Here is a 15,638-nt window from a genome sequence, read left to right on the forward strand (position 1 = left end):
ATTCTACTGTGAATTACCATGTTACTAGCATGATTCTAGTATAAATAAGCATGTTACTATCATGATTCTAGCATGAATTAGCATGTTACTAGCATGATTCTAGCATGAATTAGCATGTTACTAGCATGATTCTAGCATGAATTAGCTTGTTATTAGCAAGATTCTATTTTAAATTAGCATGTCATGAGCATGATTGTAGTATGAATTAGCATGTTACTAGCATGATTCTAGTATGAATTAGCATGTCACATAGCATGCTTAGGTGGTTGCTAGGGTATTCTGAGTGGTTGCTAAGTGGTTGCTAGGGTGTTCTGAGTGGTTGCTAGGTGGTTGCTAAGGTGTTGCTAGGTGGTTGCTAAGGTGTCCTGAGTGGTTGCTAGGTTGTTGCTAGGGTATTCCGAGAGGTTGCTAAGGCGTTGCTAGGGGGTTGCTAGGGTGTCCTGAGTGGTTGCTAGGTGGTTGCTAAGGTGTTGCTAGGCAGTTGCTAGGGTGTTCTGAGTGGTTGTTAGGTGGTTCCTAAGGTGTTGCTAGGCGGTTGCTAAGGTGTCCCAAGTGGTTGCTAGGTGGTTGCTAAGGTGTTGCTAGGTGGTTGCTAGGGTATTCTAATTGGTTGCTAAGGCGTTGCTAGGCGGTTGCTAGGGTGTCCTGAGTGGTCGCTAGGCCCTTACTAAGGCATTACTAGGCCGTTGCTAGGCGGTTGCTAGGCGGTTGCTAGGGTAATTTGGGTGGTTGCTAGGCAGTTGCTAGGGTACCCTGGGTGGTTACTAGGCAAGCCTCACATACATGCTTGATAAAACATTTAAACTAAGTAAGCATGTCTAGCAAGTTACAGTACTTGGCTAGTCAATATTAGCATGTAGCTAATCACTGCTAGCATGTGTAGCATATAGGAAGTTCCGTTTGCTAGCATGAGTCAAACGAGCCAATCTCCAAGTCTCTACGATGTTCGGATGCTGAGATATAGCTGTTGATGAATGGTTGCTAGGGTACTTTGTTTTGTTGCTATGGGCGAGGTTACAGAGTGCACTTGAATGTGGTTGGCTGTCTAAGTCAAATGAACCAACCCCCATGTCTCTATGACACTGCTATGCAAAGATATGCATCTTGGCCTATTTTAATGGAAGTCTATGGAATCAATTTGGGGGCGTGGCTTGTGAGCTTCATTATCATATTGAGATGCTCATTGGTTGTCTGAGTCAGATGAGCCATCCCCCAAGTCAATAGGACAATGCTAAGCAAAGATATGCATGTAGGCCAGTTATTAACATCAGTCTAGTATGAATTAGCATGTTACTAGCATGATTCTAGTACAAATTAGCATGTCATTAGCATGTTTCCAGTATGAGTTAGCATGTCATTAGCATGATTAGCATATGAGTAGCATGTTGCTAGCATGATTGGCATGTCATTAGCATGTTAGAATTATAAGCATTTGATAGCACAGCTAATTACATTCTATAGGACAGTTGCTAGGGTGCAGTATGTGGTAGTTAGTGGTTTGGCTAGAAAGTTAAAAGGCCATCAGTGATTGGCTGCTGGCTAGACTGAGTTAAATGAGCTCAGCCATAAGTCTGTAGGACAGTCTGATGCAGAGTTATGAGCTCACAAAGTTTGATCCCATGTTAAGTCAATGAGAGTCTTTTGTAATGGAAGTCTACGGGACAGTTGCTAGGGTGCAGTATGTGGTAGTTAGGGGTGTGGCTACAAAGTTAAAAGCTCATCAGTTATTGGCAGATTGGTAGTCAGAGTTAAATGAGCTCAGCCATTAGTCTGTAGGATAGTCTGATTCATAGTTATGAGCTCACAAAGTTTGATCCCATGTTAAGTCAATGAGAGTCTATTGAATGGAAGTCTATGGGACAGTTACTAGGGTCCAAAAGTGGTTGCTAGGGCGTGGCTAGAAAGTTTAAAGGTGATCAGTCATTGGCAGTTTGATAGTCTGAGTTAAATGAGCCCAGTTAGAAGTCTGTGCAACAGTCTGACGCAGAGTTATAAGGGCACAAAGTTTGATCCAATGTTAAGTCTATGGGATTTTTCCGACAGTCCCGGGACATTTTTCGGAAAACCGAAAGTCGGATCAGTCGGAAAAGATATAGCATAAAGAGTCAGACCAGTTTGGAGGTCTGGTGTGAGTTTGGTGGTAATAGTTTGAAAGTTCAAGGAGCAGATAGATTTTGAATTTTAGTCTCAGAAGAAGAATAAATAAAAATAATAATAATAAGTTTAAATAGGATAACAGTAGGTTGGCTTTGACAAGCCAGCCTAATAAAAAAAATAATAAGTTTAAATAGGATTTCAGTAGTCTGGCTTGTTTCTCAAGCCAGCCTAATTACTGAAGCAACATCTCAAGATATCAGCCAGGAAATTAAGACTTTGCCACAAATGGGTCTTCAAAACAGACCATGACCCTAAGCATACTGCTAAATTAGTTAATATGTGCTTTATGGACAACAGAATGAATGTTTTGGAGTGGCCATCACAAAGCCCTGAGCTCTATCCTATAGAAAATTTGTGAGCAGAGTTAGCTTGTGCGAGCAAGACAGCCTACAAATCTGACTCAGTTACACCAATTCTGTCAGTAGGAATGGGCCAAAATTCCTTCAAACTATTATAAGAAGCTTGTGGAAGGATACCCAAAACACTTGACCAAAGTTATACAGTTTAAAAGCAAAGCTAAAATACCAAGGAAATGTATGTACAATTTGGCTGTCTAGAAATTAATAAAAAATTCTCAAAAATAAATTATCCCATTATTCTGGCATTTAGCAAATGTAAATAATTTAGGTAATCAGATTTTTTTTAGGTTATTTATTTTAGAGTGTATGTAAACTTCTGGTTTCATCTGTGTGTGTGTGTGTGTGTGTATGTATGTATATATATATATATATATATATATATATATATATATATATATATATATATATATATATATATATATATATATATATATATATATAGTAAAATATCATTAATCATTATCATTAGGAATTATCAATATTACTGTCATCATGGCAAATATAAAGTAATCAGTTATTAGAAATAAGTTATATAACTATTATGTTTAGAAATTTATTATAAAAATCTTCTCTCCATTAAACAGAAATTGTGAAAAAAAATAAACAGGGGGGCTAAAAATTCTGACTTTAACTGTATATTGGGTATGCTGTTAACAGTCGGATGGGTGTGAAGACTTTAGTGTTAAAACATGTGGCCTTTGCCAGTTCTCACAATAACAAACGTTGTAGTTAATGAAACATCACTTAACTTAACAAAATGAAACAGACAAACAAAAACAGTATCACAATAGCAAAAAGATGGGGGCTTGTCTGGGATCAGATCCCGGACTAGCCCCCATATTTCATCCATTGTGGTCTTGTTTTTTAATCTTTTATAATGGGTTTTTATGTTGTTTGCGAAAACTGGGTAATGGCAATATATATTGCTTTAATAATCTTTCTTTGGAAAATAGCAATTACACAACAGTTTAGATGAAGAGACACTTTTGTTTTCAGTGATAACTAATGTGCTCTCTCATAGAATCGGACACTGATTCTTTTTACATAATGCATTTCCCATTATAATTAATAATATAGCTTGGTTTGATGTCCATTAGGTCAGAGTGATTTCTCAACACACCTAAAATATGGCAAATGTATTAGTTTTCGAGACAAATCTATCTCATTCTGGTATTCCACTGGCCAATTGTTTGATTGTTTATCAGAACATGATAGGCAGGTTCACATTTATGAACAAAACAAACTAAGAAGTAACTGCACCAGGTCACTAAACAGGCCACTCAAAACGCCCATATAATAATATATTTAAAAGCATTCTCACATTTATAATTTAGATTTCTGAGTGAATTAAATGGATTATATTGGTTAGACATCTGTCTGAAAAGTTGTCGCCTTTTTCTGATTGGTGAATCATTCAATCTAAATAAACTTTTTCCTAATATTCGCTGCATTGTTGCATGTATAAAGTTGCAGTTTCATTATACATCTATTAACTCTTTGCCAGTAATATGTATTAACAGATGCACACAAAAAAAAAAAAACTACACTGAAGAAAAGATTCATTGGATTTACATTTTTTATGTGATTGTAAGTAATTCATATGGACTGAATTTAAAAATATTGTAATGTACAACTTAATTTGGTTGGTTAAATTTGCAATGAACCATTTTTCAGTGTATTGAGTGAGATGCAAAGTAGTAGCAGTAGCATTTGTAAGAAACACAAAAGCTTAGAAATATTTAGTAAACAGAAGTAACCTTAAATATCTTTCACAAATGTCTTTGCTCTGCAAAGAAAACCAGTCATTAAAAACATACAGTTAAAGTCAGTATTATTAGCCCCCCTGTTTATTTTTTCCCCAATTTTTGTTAAACAGATTTTTTTCAACACATTTCTTAATATAATAGTTTTAATAACTCATCTCAATAACTGATTTATTTTATCTTTGCCATGATGACTGTACATAGTATTTTACTAAATATTTTTCAAGACACTTCTATACAGCTTAAGTGACATTTGAAGGCTTAATTAAGTTAATTAGGTTTACTAAGCAGGTTAGGGTAATTAGGCAATATATTGTATGACGATGGTTTGTTCTGTAGACAATCGAAACAATTATATAGCTTAAAGGGGCTAATAATTTTGTCCTTAAAATGGTAATTAAAAAATAAAAAAATGCATTTATTCTAGCCGAAATAAAACAAAAATACTTTCTCCAGAAGAAAAAAATATTATCAGATATACTGTGAAAATTTCCTTGCTCGCTTAAACATCATTTGGGAAATATTTAAAAAAGAAAAAAAAAATTCAAAGGGGGGCTAATAATTCTGACTTCAACTGTAAGTTTCATTTGCACAAACAGGAGTTGTGTTTGTATGAGGGTAGACTAGTTATTAAATAGACTCATTCATTCCTGTCTATTTGATGACTAATACATTTTTAGACATCTGTTAGATTTTCAAGGACAGCCAAGTCTAAGTTTAGATGTCTAAACACAAAATTGCTTAATGGGAACGCTGTAAAGTAACAAAATGTGGTGTTCATACTTTCTGGATGCACTATATATTTAGAATGGATGTGTGTCAGAATTATATTTGTCATAGTAGTCCACTATGTTGATGAGGTTCTCAAGTTGAATGCATACCTTGGCTCTAAGGGTCAAACAACAAAAAAATAAGGTCAAGAATCTTGGTGTGATTCTGGAGTCAAATCTGAATTTCAATAGTCATGTCAAATCAGTCACTTAAAACATTGCAAGAATTAGATGCTTTGTTTTCAGTGTAGACTTGGAGAAATGTGTTTATGCTTTTATCAGCAGTAGGGTGGATTACTATAATAAACTCCTCACTGGCCTTCCCAAAAAGACAGTCGGACAGTTGCAGCTCATCCAGAAAGCTGTGTACAGGATTCTGACCAGAACCAAGAAATCAGAGCACATCACACCTGTCCTCAGGTCTTTACACTGGCTCCCAGTTATATTAAGAATAGATTTTAAAGTATTACTACTTGTCTATAAATCACTAAATGGCCTAGGACCTCAATACATAACATATTGCTCAGATCTGTAGGATCAAGTAAATTTCAAATTCCAAGGATTTAGTCGAAGCAGTGTGAATAAGCCTTCAGCTACTGTGCCCCAAATCAGCTTCCAGAAATAATCAGATGTGTTCCAACCTTAGGTACATTCAAATCAAGACCGAAAACACATCTGTTAAGCTGTGCCTTTATTGAATGAGCACTGTGCTATGTCACAAATCACACTATTATGTCTCTTTTCTTTTTCATTCTTTTATAACCTGTTTTAACACATTTTATTCTGTTTTAATCGTGTTTTTTTTATTCTCTTGTCTCTTTTATTCTTGTTTATGTAAGCACTTTGAATTACCATTGTGTATAAAATGTGCTCTATAAATAAACTTACCTTGCCTATGTTGTGTCTCAGGGTACATATTGTAACACCTCCTCTATGTACGCAAGATGTTACACTGAGGAAGTTCACAGAATTTTTAATTTCACACATACTGAAATTTCCAATACTTCACAAGCCTGTTTTTTTCTTCTTCTTCTTCTTGTTTAATTTCCTTAAATGTATATATAGTCCACACAAACAAAAGTAATCAATATACAGAACCAAGCAGTAATTGAAAGTAAACAGTCTGTTTAAATGACATTGATGGTTAGGTGAATGTTGTGTAGATGGTTTTGAGTGCGATGCAATAATATCCACTTCCTCACTCTGGGAAAACGATAATACGATGAGGAATTTAAGAGTCACTGACTGTCATTCCAAGTGTTTGCATATAGTTCACTCGCCAATGATGAGCATAAAGAATGCTGAAACCCAACTTTTGAAGTGCACTGAAAGCACCAAAAATCGACTCATCTGAAAATCTCTAGGAAAACAGGGGCCTGTTTCAGTAAGTAGGTTTAAAAGACTCAGAGTTTAAACTTAAACTCTGAGTTGATTTACAGAGAGATTAAAAACTCTGAGTTTTCGATTTCAGAACAGATGATCTGAGTTGGGTCAATCAACTTTGAGTAGACCAACTCACAGTTAAGCGCGCACACTGCGACTTTAAAAAGGCAGTATCAATAGAGCGCAGATATTACGAGTGACTATGGCAACATCTTAAAAAAAGAGATCATCATTTCTTTCTCCAGCTGAATTTGATCTGCTCATGCATAGTTATAGCAAATATGACCATATATTTTGAAAAGCAACAAAACTTCTTCATTGAAACAGAGACAGTTAGCATGGGAAAACAAAGCTAAGTTAATTTTACATTTAAAGTATTTAAATATTTAAGTTTAATAAAGTAATGTTATGTGTGACGTTTGTAAAATCTTAACACACGTTCCCACTTTTATACACGTTGATCAGTTTTAATGGATTTATAAGTGCACTTGTGTGTCTGCCTTTTTTATTGATCAAGTGATAGAGGTTGATATGACATTTACAATGTAAGCAAAACTAAAAATAGTTTTTAAAAAGAATAATAATCCCATTAATCTAGGCTACTTGTCCTTGCTGAAGGTTAGTAAATTGAAGCTTTATTTATTAAAAAAAGGACAAGCCATTCTCGTACGTGACTTTGTTCTTTGTGTGACTGTAATGTAGGCAATAGTTATGTTTCCATCCAATAATATTAATTAAATTTATGTGCAAAACTGGAATATCGCATAAAAGATATGTGCGAATAAAGCAGCGTTTCCATCCAACGAGTCAAAGAGAACAAAATCGTCACTTCCTGATTAAACGGGCACCAAATATCAACATTAAAAAAAATATATAATAAAAAAATAAAAAAATAAAAAATCACATGTACATAAGTATTCACAGCTTTTGCTCAATACTGTTGATGCACCTTGAAAGAAAGAAAAAAAGAAAGAAAGAAAGAAAGAAACTCGCATCGACAGAGCTGTGAAGCGATCACTCTTTCATCCAGTCTCTCATACACATGCCTCTAAACACATCTAAAATGTTTCATGTACAAACACACCATTCACACTTGACAAAACTCTCAACAACTAAACGTTACTGCTGGCTGTGTCCTTAATATGGTGTAAAAAATAATTATACATTATTAAAACATCAAGGAGGACGCAGCAAAGAAATGTCACAAATATTTAATTAAAAGTACTTGTTTATTTTATGCAACACCTTTACATTTAAAAGGGAAACATAAGTGCGATCATAAACAAAAAGACCCCTAGCCTTTAAGGTGTTTAATGGAATAGCTTATTTTAAACTGACCAGCTATGTTTTTCTTTTCCTTATTTATTTATTTATTTTATTTTATTTATTTTTTTGCCACATGTACTCCTGTGTGATCTGAAAACTATTCTAATTGCGGCACACCTTCTTTACTAGACTCGGGCAAACTCTGCCTCTCCTTTTACTCTGCCCCGAAGCCCCAGTTGGCCCTCTTTGGCCCAAGGTATTCGGCGGGCCAAAAAGACCGCCCGCTGCCTCAGAGGATGCTCCGCAACTGGCCCTGGCACACTTGATTTAGGCACAACAGTGTAAACGCGGCTAATCTGTGGACATTTTAACACCCCTAAACATAATGCGCCACAAAACAAAATGTGATTGGTTGGTAAACCTTTCAGTTAAAAAGCATTGTGGGCAGTCCTTGATCATTTAAAGGAAAGTGGTTATCGCTGCTGAGCCACATGTGATGAGCTGGAGCTCCAGCTCCTCCCTCTTCAAATGATGTCACTGGGGGTTTGGGTTAGGGGCCAGGTAGGTGTACATGTTTACTCTCTGCTAGTCTTCTGTCAGAATCATCAGAGTGGTCTAAAATGTTTGCTTTTATTGTTACTTAAATTACACTTTTGGAGTCCAACAGTTGTGTTTGTCCATATTTGACCCAAGGTTGGGTTGGGCCCAGCCTTTTTTAGACTCTGATTGTTTACAGTTTAATGGAAGTGTTAAAAAAACTATTCCCACTATTAATGTGGGCTTTTTAATAAGATATTGGCTATTTACTTGTATTTATTTTTCTTATTCTACATCCCTTATACTAGCCAATACCTGAACCAGATTACATTTATTGAGCTAAATGTCATATTTAATGGTTTCTCAATAGCGAATATTGCACCTTAAAATAAAATGTATCCAAAAATGTGCCACCTTAGTTAACAACAAATTCAGTGAAAATTATTTCAGGGGACTTCAAAATTGGTATTACTATTATTTTTTTATATATATATATATATATATATATATATATATATATATATATATATATATATATATATATATATATATATATATATGTTTTTATATTACATTTTCATATTCATACACTACGGACAATTTAGCCTACCCAATTTACCTGTACCACATGTGTTTGGACTGTGTGGGAAACCGGAGCACCCGAGGAAACCCACGCGGACGCAGGAACAGAAACGACACTTGAACCGAGGCTCGAACCAGCGACCTTCTTGCTGTTAGGCGACAGCACTACCTACTGTGGCACTGCATCGCCCTTATATAATATAACATAATATAATATAATCCTGATAAATATAACATATATTTTTCAAAATTCACAGTGGTTTTTACTTTGAGGTTGTTACATCTGTATAATCGACGCATATAAATTCACACAACACCAACAACAATATTCATGATGCCTCCAGTGACATTTAGAGTGTTTAAAATGAATGTGTCGACCACCAACATTTAGTGAATGACATGGACAGCAGATAAGGACTTTCATATTCCATCATCCCAAAATCCCCTTTAAGACTTAAAACGGCTCTTTAAATTTAAAACTAGTGAGATTACACAGCATACCCCCTAATGATATTCCAAGGAGGACTATGCAAGACCTGCATGCAAATTACTGGAGCTTAATACTGTTCAAAGGAGTAAAACTATTAACCAGGGGAAATGTTTCTCTTTTTTTAATATATATAAGATAAATACAGCATAAGCAGTCCACTGCAATCAAGAGCTCTTCATCTCAAGGTTCTGCGCTTTTATAAATGAGATTTAGGAATTTAATGAACAATTCATTACAAAACAATAACACGGGACGAAGTAGCTTGAAGGCTGCAGTGAACATTTAATGAAGTGGCTTTTAAAATAGTGTTTGTGTTAAGTAAAAGTGCATTTGCTGCTGCGTTAAAAACCATCATTCTTAATAAGCTCATGTTTTATCTCGAAGCAGTAAACATCTTGGAAGAAATTTACTATTTTCATATTTCTTTTAAGTGGAAGGAGAAAGAAAATGTGCTTTAATTGCTAATTTATTCATAAATTAATAGTTTATTGATTTTTAGATTTTACTGTTGACATTTCTGTTTCATTTAGTATGTTTTAATTATTTTTAATTGAATTGATTTGTATAAAAAAATTGGTTTGAATTATATATATATATATACAGGTATATATATATATATTTATGAGCAATATCACACGAGTAGCAGTGTGATATGGCTGTATATCGGCACTGGTGGGAGGCGTGCGTTGGCCGCATATACAGCCATATCGCACTGCTACTCGTGTGATATTGCGTTTATACAACAGTTTGATGGCATAAATGTGTATATAAAAACAAAATCAAACATGGGGAGTCTCTTTTGTATGAGGAACTACTTTCTTCCGGATTCAAATCATAAGCTGACAGTTAAACAGTTGAGTGTGCATCTTTTAAACTTTAGATCTGCAGTGTCTGTTTTTTAGCTGGCTGTATGTGGGCGGAGTAATACACAAAGGGTAAAGAGGCTGTAGGAGTTCTGATATTGCAGAATATAACATGGCTATCAGCCAATCAGATCTGAGAACCTGACAGAACTGTTGTATAAATATCCGTTAGCCAAAGACAATTGGGGTTGTCTATCCTCAAGATTGCGCCAGGACCACATAATAAGCCCTTGCTTAGAAGATTAAAACAGTGTGATTTCTAACTACAGCTGATCAAATCATTATTAACCTGGTAAGTGATATTCTAAGTCGATATCTACACAGTTTATTTATAAGAACAGTGCCCATTTTAATACAATTACTTTCCTATCCCGGATCTCAACAGTGTTATTCCGAGACTTCACCCCCGAATACACCCTCACCCCGGTCTCCCAGATTTGGGAGACAAATGTTAGCAGGTATGCTGGTGAGTGATATTCTAAGTCAATCCCTCTCTTTTATATGTTGTAGTGATGTATTTATACCGATTTACTCGCATATCAGGAATGTGTGTTGGCAGAAAGAAAAAAGAAATGCCTGCATGTGTTTAACATTTTTCCTTATCCCAAACACAACAGCAATCTGGTAGTGATTGCGCTGTTTTTTTCGGGACGTTGGTGAATTAGTAACGGCTTCTGCTGTTCTGACGTCAGCTTTGATGTAAATGAAGACGGCAGAAGAAATAGTTTCTAATACAAAAGGGTTTTTAGAATCTCTGTGTTTAATTTTCTTTTATGTAGATACGAATGTGTCGTCGAACTGTTGTATAAACGCAAAATCACACGAGTAACAGTTTGATATGGCTGTATATCAGCACTGGTAAGAGGCGTGCGTTGGCACAAGGCCACAGGCTGAGTGCCGTAGCGTCCCACCAGTGCTGATATACAGCCATATCGCACTGTTACTCGTGTGATATTGCTCATATATATGTCTTGTTTGTAGTCCTAATATTTTTTTAAAATATAAATCAAGAAGCTTTTCTAGTAAAAAAAAAAAGCAAAAAACAATGTCTTGTTTTAAGAAATCATATGTCAAATGTGTGTATTTCCTCAAAGCTTTTTATAATTATTACAATTACTGCAGAAGACCTATTGGAACCCGCATGGACCCAGGTTTCCCACAGAAATCAGTCAAGTGTGGTGAAGAAAAAATCATACAGGTTAGATTCAGTATGGGGGCGTGCAAGAGATCTGTAGAGTGGATGGCAACATTAACAACAAAAAGTATCTAGACATTTGTGCTGCCCATTACATTACAAACCACCTGAGAGGGCAAATTATACAGCAGGTTAGCAATCCTTCTCATACTTCAGCCTCAACATCAAAGTTCCTGCAAGCAAAGAAGGTCAAGGTGCTCCAGGATTGGCTAGCCCAGTCATCAGATATGAACTTTAATGAGCATGTCTAGGATAAGATGAAGGAGGAGGCATTGAAGATAAATCCAAATAATCTTGATGAACTCTGGGAGGCCTGCAAGACCACTTTTTTTGCCATTCCAGATGACTTGATTAATAAGTTATTTGAGTCATTGCAGAGATGTATGAATGCAGTGTTAAGAAAAGCAATATTAATTATTTTTCCATTGCACCATTACTTTATATTCTATACTGTTCACATATTTCTGTTAAGTCAGACTTTACTGTCCCAATTAAATAATTAAAAATCAAGGTATGATCATATTTTATTTTGGTAAAATCCACATAATCTAGAGGCTTTTGTCTTTCATATAAGCCACTTCTGATATCAAATGATCAACTAGAACACAAGTTATAAGTAAAAAATAAATAAATCAATAAAAAAAAAATATATATATATATATATATATGTATATGTAACCCCGATGGTCCTACGCCACCCAACCCCCTCCGAGCTGGTATTGAACTGGCGACCTTCCACATGGGAGTCAGGCACTATACCAAGGAGGCTAAAGACCATGACCTCTAGCGTTTGTCAATAGAGCACTTTTAGAGGTCAGAGGAGTGAGGTTTACCTGCACAGCACACACTAGCTGGCCTCCATTACACTCACCCCCCTAAACCTCACTCCCATCCGGGTCACAGCACCAATGTAACCCCACCAGTCCTACACAACCCAACCCACTCTGAGCTGGTATTGAACCGGCGACCTTCCACATGGGAGTCAGGCGTTCTACCAAAGAGGCTAAACACCATGGCCTCTAGCTTCTGTCGCTAGAGCAATTTTAGAGGTCAGAGAAGTGAGGTTTACCTGCACAGCACACACTAGCTGGCCTCCGTTATAAATATATATATATATATATATATATATATATATATATATATATATATATATATATATATATATATATATATATATACAGCTGTTTTCTCAGACTGTAGCATGGGGTGAAAATGTGACAAATCTACTTAAAACTTTTGTAATCTTAATGCTCACAGAAATCAAAAATTTCTGAATAACAATAGGCTGACATTGAAATATTTTATTCAAAACAATCTTTTTTTTTTTATTTAAAAGTTGAACGTCTTACCTAAAGCCACAGTCAATTCTATCAGAGCTTTCAGACATAAAAAGGTCACTATTGTGTGTTAAAATGGGTTAAAAAAAACTTTGGATGTACAGTACGTTGCTGCCAGAAGACCATTCATTAAACAAGAACATTATTTAATGCGTATGATGAGTGTTAATCATTTCATGAATTGCAGTATAGCTTCAGGCACAGATGAAAAAAATGTTTTGAAAAGTTAGACAGCTCAGCAACCTAGAAAAAAAAAAGCTCATTTTAGTTTCCACTGCAGGCATCTCTATTTGAGCCTTCTTCATTTCCTTTTTCCCCACAAAAAAATTAATAATTAAATAAAACGCTCACACTGCATGATCCCCTCCACAAAATATAAAAAGCCCTGGATCCCCACAGCACATCTGATATGACGAAAAAGGCAAGAGCAAAACCTATAACATTCATCCTTCCATATTAAAACAGGACAAAAAGGATGAGAGCTTTGATCTAAACAGGAAGGTTGAGCAGCTCAGCTTTTTAAAAAAGTGATGCAGGTTGATGGAGCCTGTTCTGATCACCCAAGGGAATCCGCCGGCCGCTTTACAAGAGCTCTTGAATCTCCTACATGTTCTCTGTGGCTACCAGCAGAAAAAGCTTTCGGTTTTTACACACTTTTGAAGATTTTTTTTTTTCTTTTGTGAAGCGGTTGAAGTTTTAGTGAGACACTGTGGAGCTTTTATGCTTTTGATATGTTCCCTAGCCATCATTTCCATATATATTTCATTCTAGAATTTGACAAATGGGTATGTGGCTGTCTCTGCTTTATAAGGCATGGATGACATTCAGAAATATTCACAATATATTGAAATCATGCTTAACCAACTCTGCAAAATCATCATGCAGATGCATTACATTCTATTTTTGGACAGGCTGACATAATATAAAAGCACAAACAGAAAAAGGGAAAACTGACTGCGTGGGTAAAATAAAAAACAGGCCCGTAGCTGGGGGGGGGGTTGGGTGATTCGAAAGACCCACCCCCCTCACTGAAAAAGGTCCAGATTTGTCCCATAAATGAGCCTATTTGTCCTATTTTGACTGCTATTTAATGTTAAATTGTGAAAATAAAACACCAAAAAATGTTTTAAGATCAAGTGGAATCATGTGATGGTTGTCAGTACAGAATTTGGGACAACGAATTTGGCATGGTGTGACTTCCCGTTCTGAATTCACACTGTGCCAAATTCCCAAATTCTGACTGAGTAAAATTAAATATAGTGGCCAGTTCGTTATTCGCCTAATACATTTAAAACTTTTTTTTTTTTACTTTTAAAAATAAGTATTGTTTTCATATTTCTTTTTTTGAAATATTTAGGAAATGCTTTAGGTACATTAAAAACTAAAGTTACTATGACCATTTGACAAGCTAATCCAGCAAAAAAAAAGTAGTGCCAGCATTAAAACGCAGTGTTTACCTCATAATTGAACAGAAAATGGGACGAATAACTGCAACAGGCTAGAACCTGGTACTACAAACTACAGACCTGAAAAATAAAACGAACGCCACAACCTATGAGCCCAGATGAGCGACCACACAACATTGTGGAGAATAACGTAAGTTACGTATAGCCTGTTTCCACTGAGCGGTACGGTTCGGTTCGGTATAATTTTAAAGCCGTTTGCACTGTCAAAGAGTACGCAAACCGTACCATACCACTTTTTAAGTCACCCTTTGCAAAGGGTACCATAAGGTGGAGCTAGACACGCAGCTAAACGCTATTGGTTTACAGAGATATGTCACTCGCAGAAGCAGGAGAATGAAAACAAAGGAAACACCACTTTTAAAAACACAGCCGAGACATTACACCGTAATAATATATACATATGATAACAAGCCATGGTCAACCGGAACTCAAACAAACCTTGTTGTCGTCTTGATGAACAGCCACAAAGCCAAGAAGAACAAAATCTGCCATTTCTTGTTGTTGTTTTATGAGCCCGTCTAAAAGAGGGAGCACTTTCACTTTCTCCAGAGAGCTCATTGAGCGTTCTTATTTGAAATAACAAACTTCTTGAGCTCATATTAATAAAGTGCACGTTGTCATTGAAGCGATCTGACATGCGATTCTTTCAGGAAGAGACAAACGCGAGTGAAGTGCGAAAAAACAAAGGAGAAGCTGGAAAAAACAAAGCACCAAATGATGCTTCTGCAACCTAAAATATGAACAAACTGCCATGTTTAACTATGATCATCACTTTTTAGACTATTATGAACTCGGAATGACAGAATTACTTTCTAACAAGAGTCTACATGTGCTTCTAAAACTAAAGACACATATACAAGGTTTGCACTGACTGTAGGCTATATTTCCTGTTGTTTTTAAACCAAAATAAGGACTAAATGTATGATGTGTGTAATTTATCTATAATTGGTAACATATCAGAGACTGTACAGGTCTTTATGTGTTCATATATGTTGCATTTATTAGTTTTTTAATAATTGAAGATGTTATAGTAGGCTAGTTGGTACTATTATTAATCTGCTGTTATAATCAAATCATGTTTATAAAAAGGTTAGTAATTAACATGTATATACAAGTATTTATGTGTATAAAGCATCTGTTTTGTGAGAAGTGCTTCTCATATGGTTTGTAAATGACCCGTACGACTTTACTGTGACATTTCCTCGAGTAAAAACGACGTTGTCTGAAACTTTCTGTCGTAAACCATGCCCTCCATAATTGTATCATTTTGGCAGTGCAAACGCAAGCCTGATAAAGGTGACCCGTACTGACCCAAACCATATTGTACCTCTCTGTGGAAATGATGTCAACTCCCTCTTCATCTGAAGAGCTAGAGGAGCAACTGTCTCTCTAGCTACTTTTCAGCATTAATGGTGCCATCACAAAAGGGCAAGTCACCTTTGCCAAGGGCACAGACACAACCTCATACCA

The 15,638-nt window shown here is 35.8% G+C and overlaps 2 protein-coding genes and 1 long non-coding RNA gene across 4 annotated transcripts in view; 1 reads left to right on the forward strand and 2 right to left on the reverse strand.

Annotated features, from left to right (window-relative positions):
• LOC147838928 (uncharacterized) overlaps window positions 1-15,638 on the reverse strand; it is a 619,529-nt gene that overhangs the window by 588,837 nt on the left and 15,054 nt on the right. The window lies entirely within an intron of this gene.
• Window positions 1-15,638, reverse strand: part of wwc1 (WW and C2 domain containing 1) — a 462,139-nt gene that overhangs the window by 63,159 nt on the left and 383,342 nt on the right. The gene's annotated exons all lie outside the window — the stretch shown is intronic.
• LOC141380000 (uncharacterized) lies at window positions 10,125-11,983 on the forward strand. 2 transcript variants are annotated; one of them, XR_015520915.1, is made up of 3 exons: window positions 10,125-10,462; window positions 10,556-11,064; window positions 11,098-11,983. It is a non-coding gene; the product is annotated as an uncharacterized LOC141380000 (long non-coding RNA). The 2 variants fall into 2 exon arrangements; XR_015520914.1 differs by having other exon boundaries at window positions 10,556-10,636; window positions 11,293-11,969.

The sequence above is a fragment of the Danio rerio genome, chromosome 21 (assembly GCF_052040795.2).
Source record: "Danio rerio strain M-AB ecotype USA chromosome 21, GRCz13ab, whole genome shotgun sequence".
Lineage (NCBI taxonomy): Eukaryota > Metazoa > Chordata > Actinopteri > Cypriniformes > Danionidae > Danio > Danio rerio.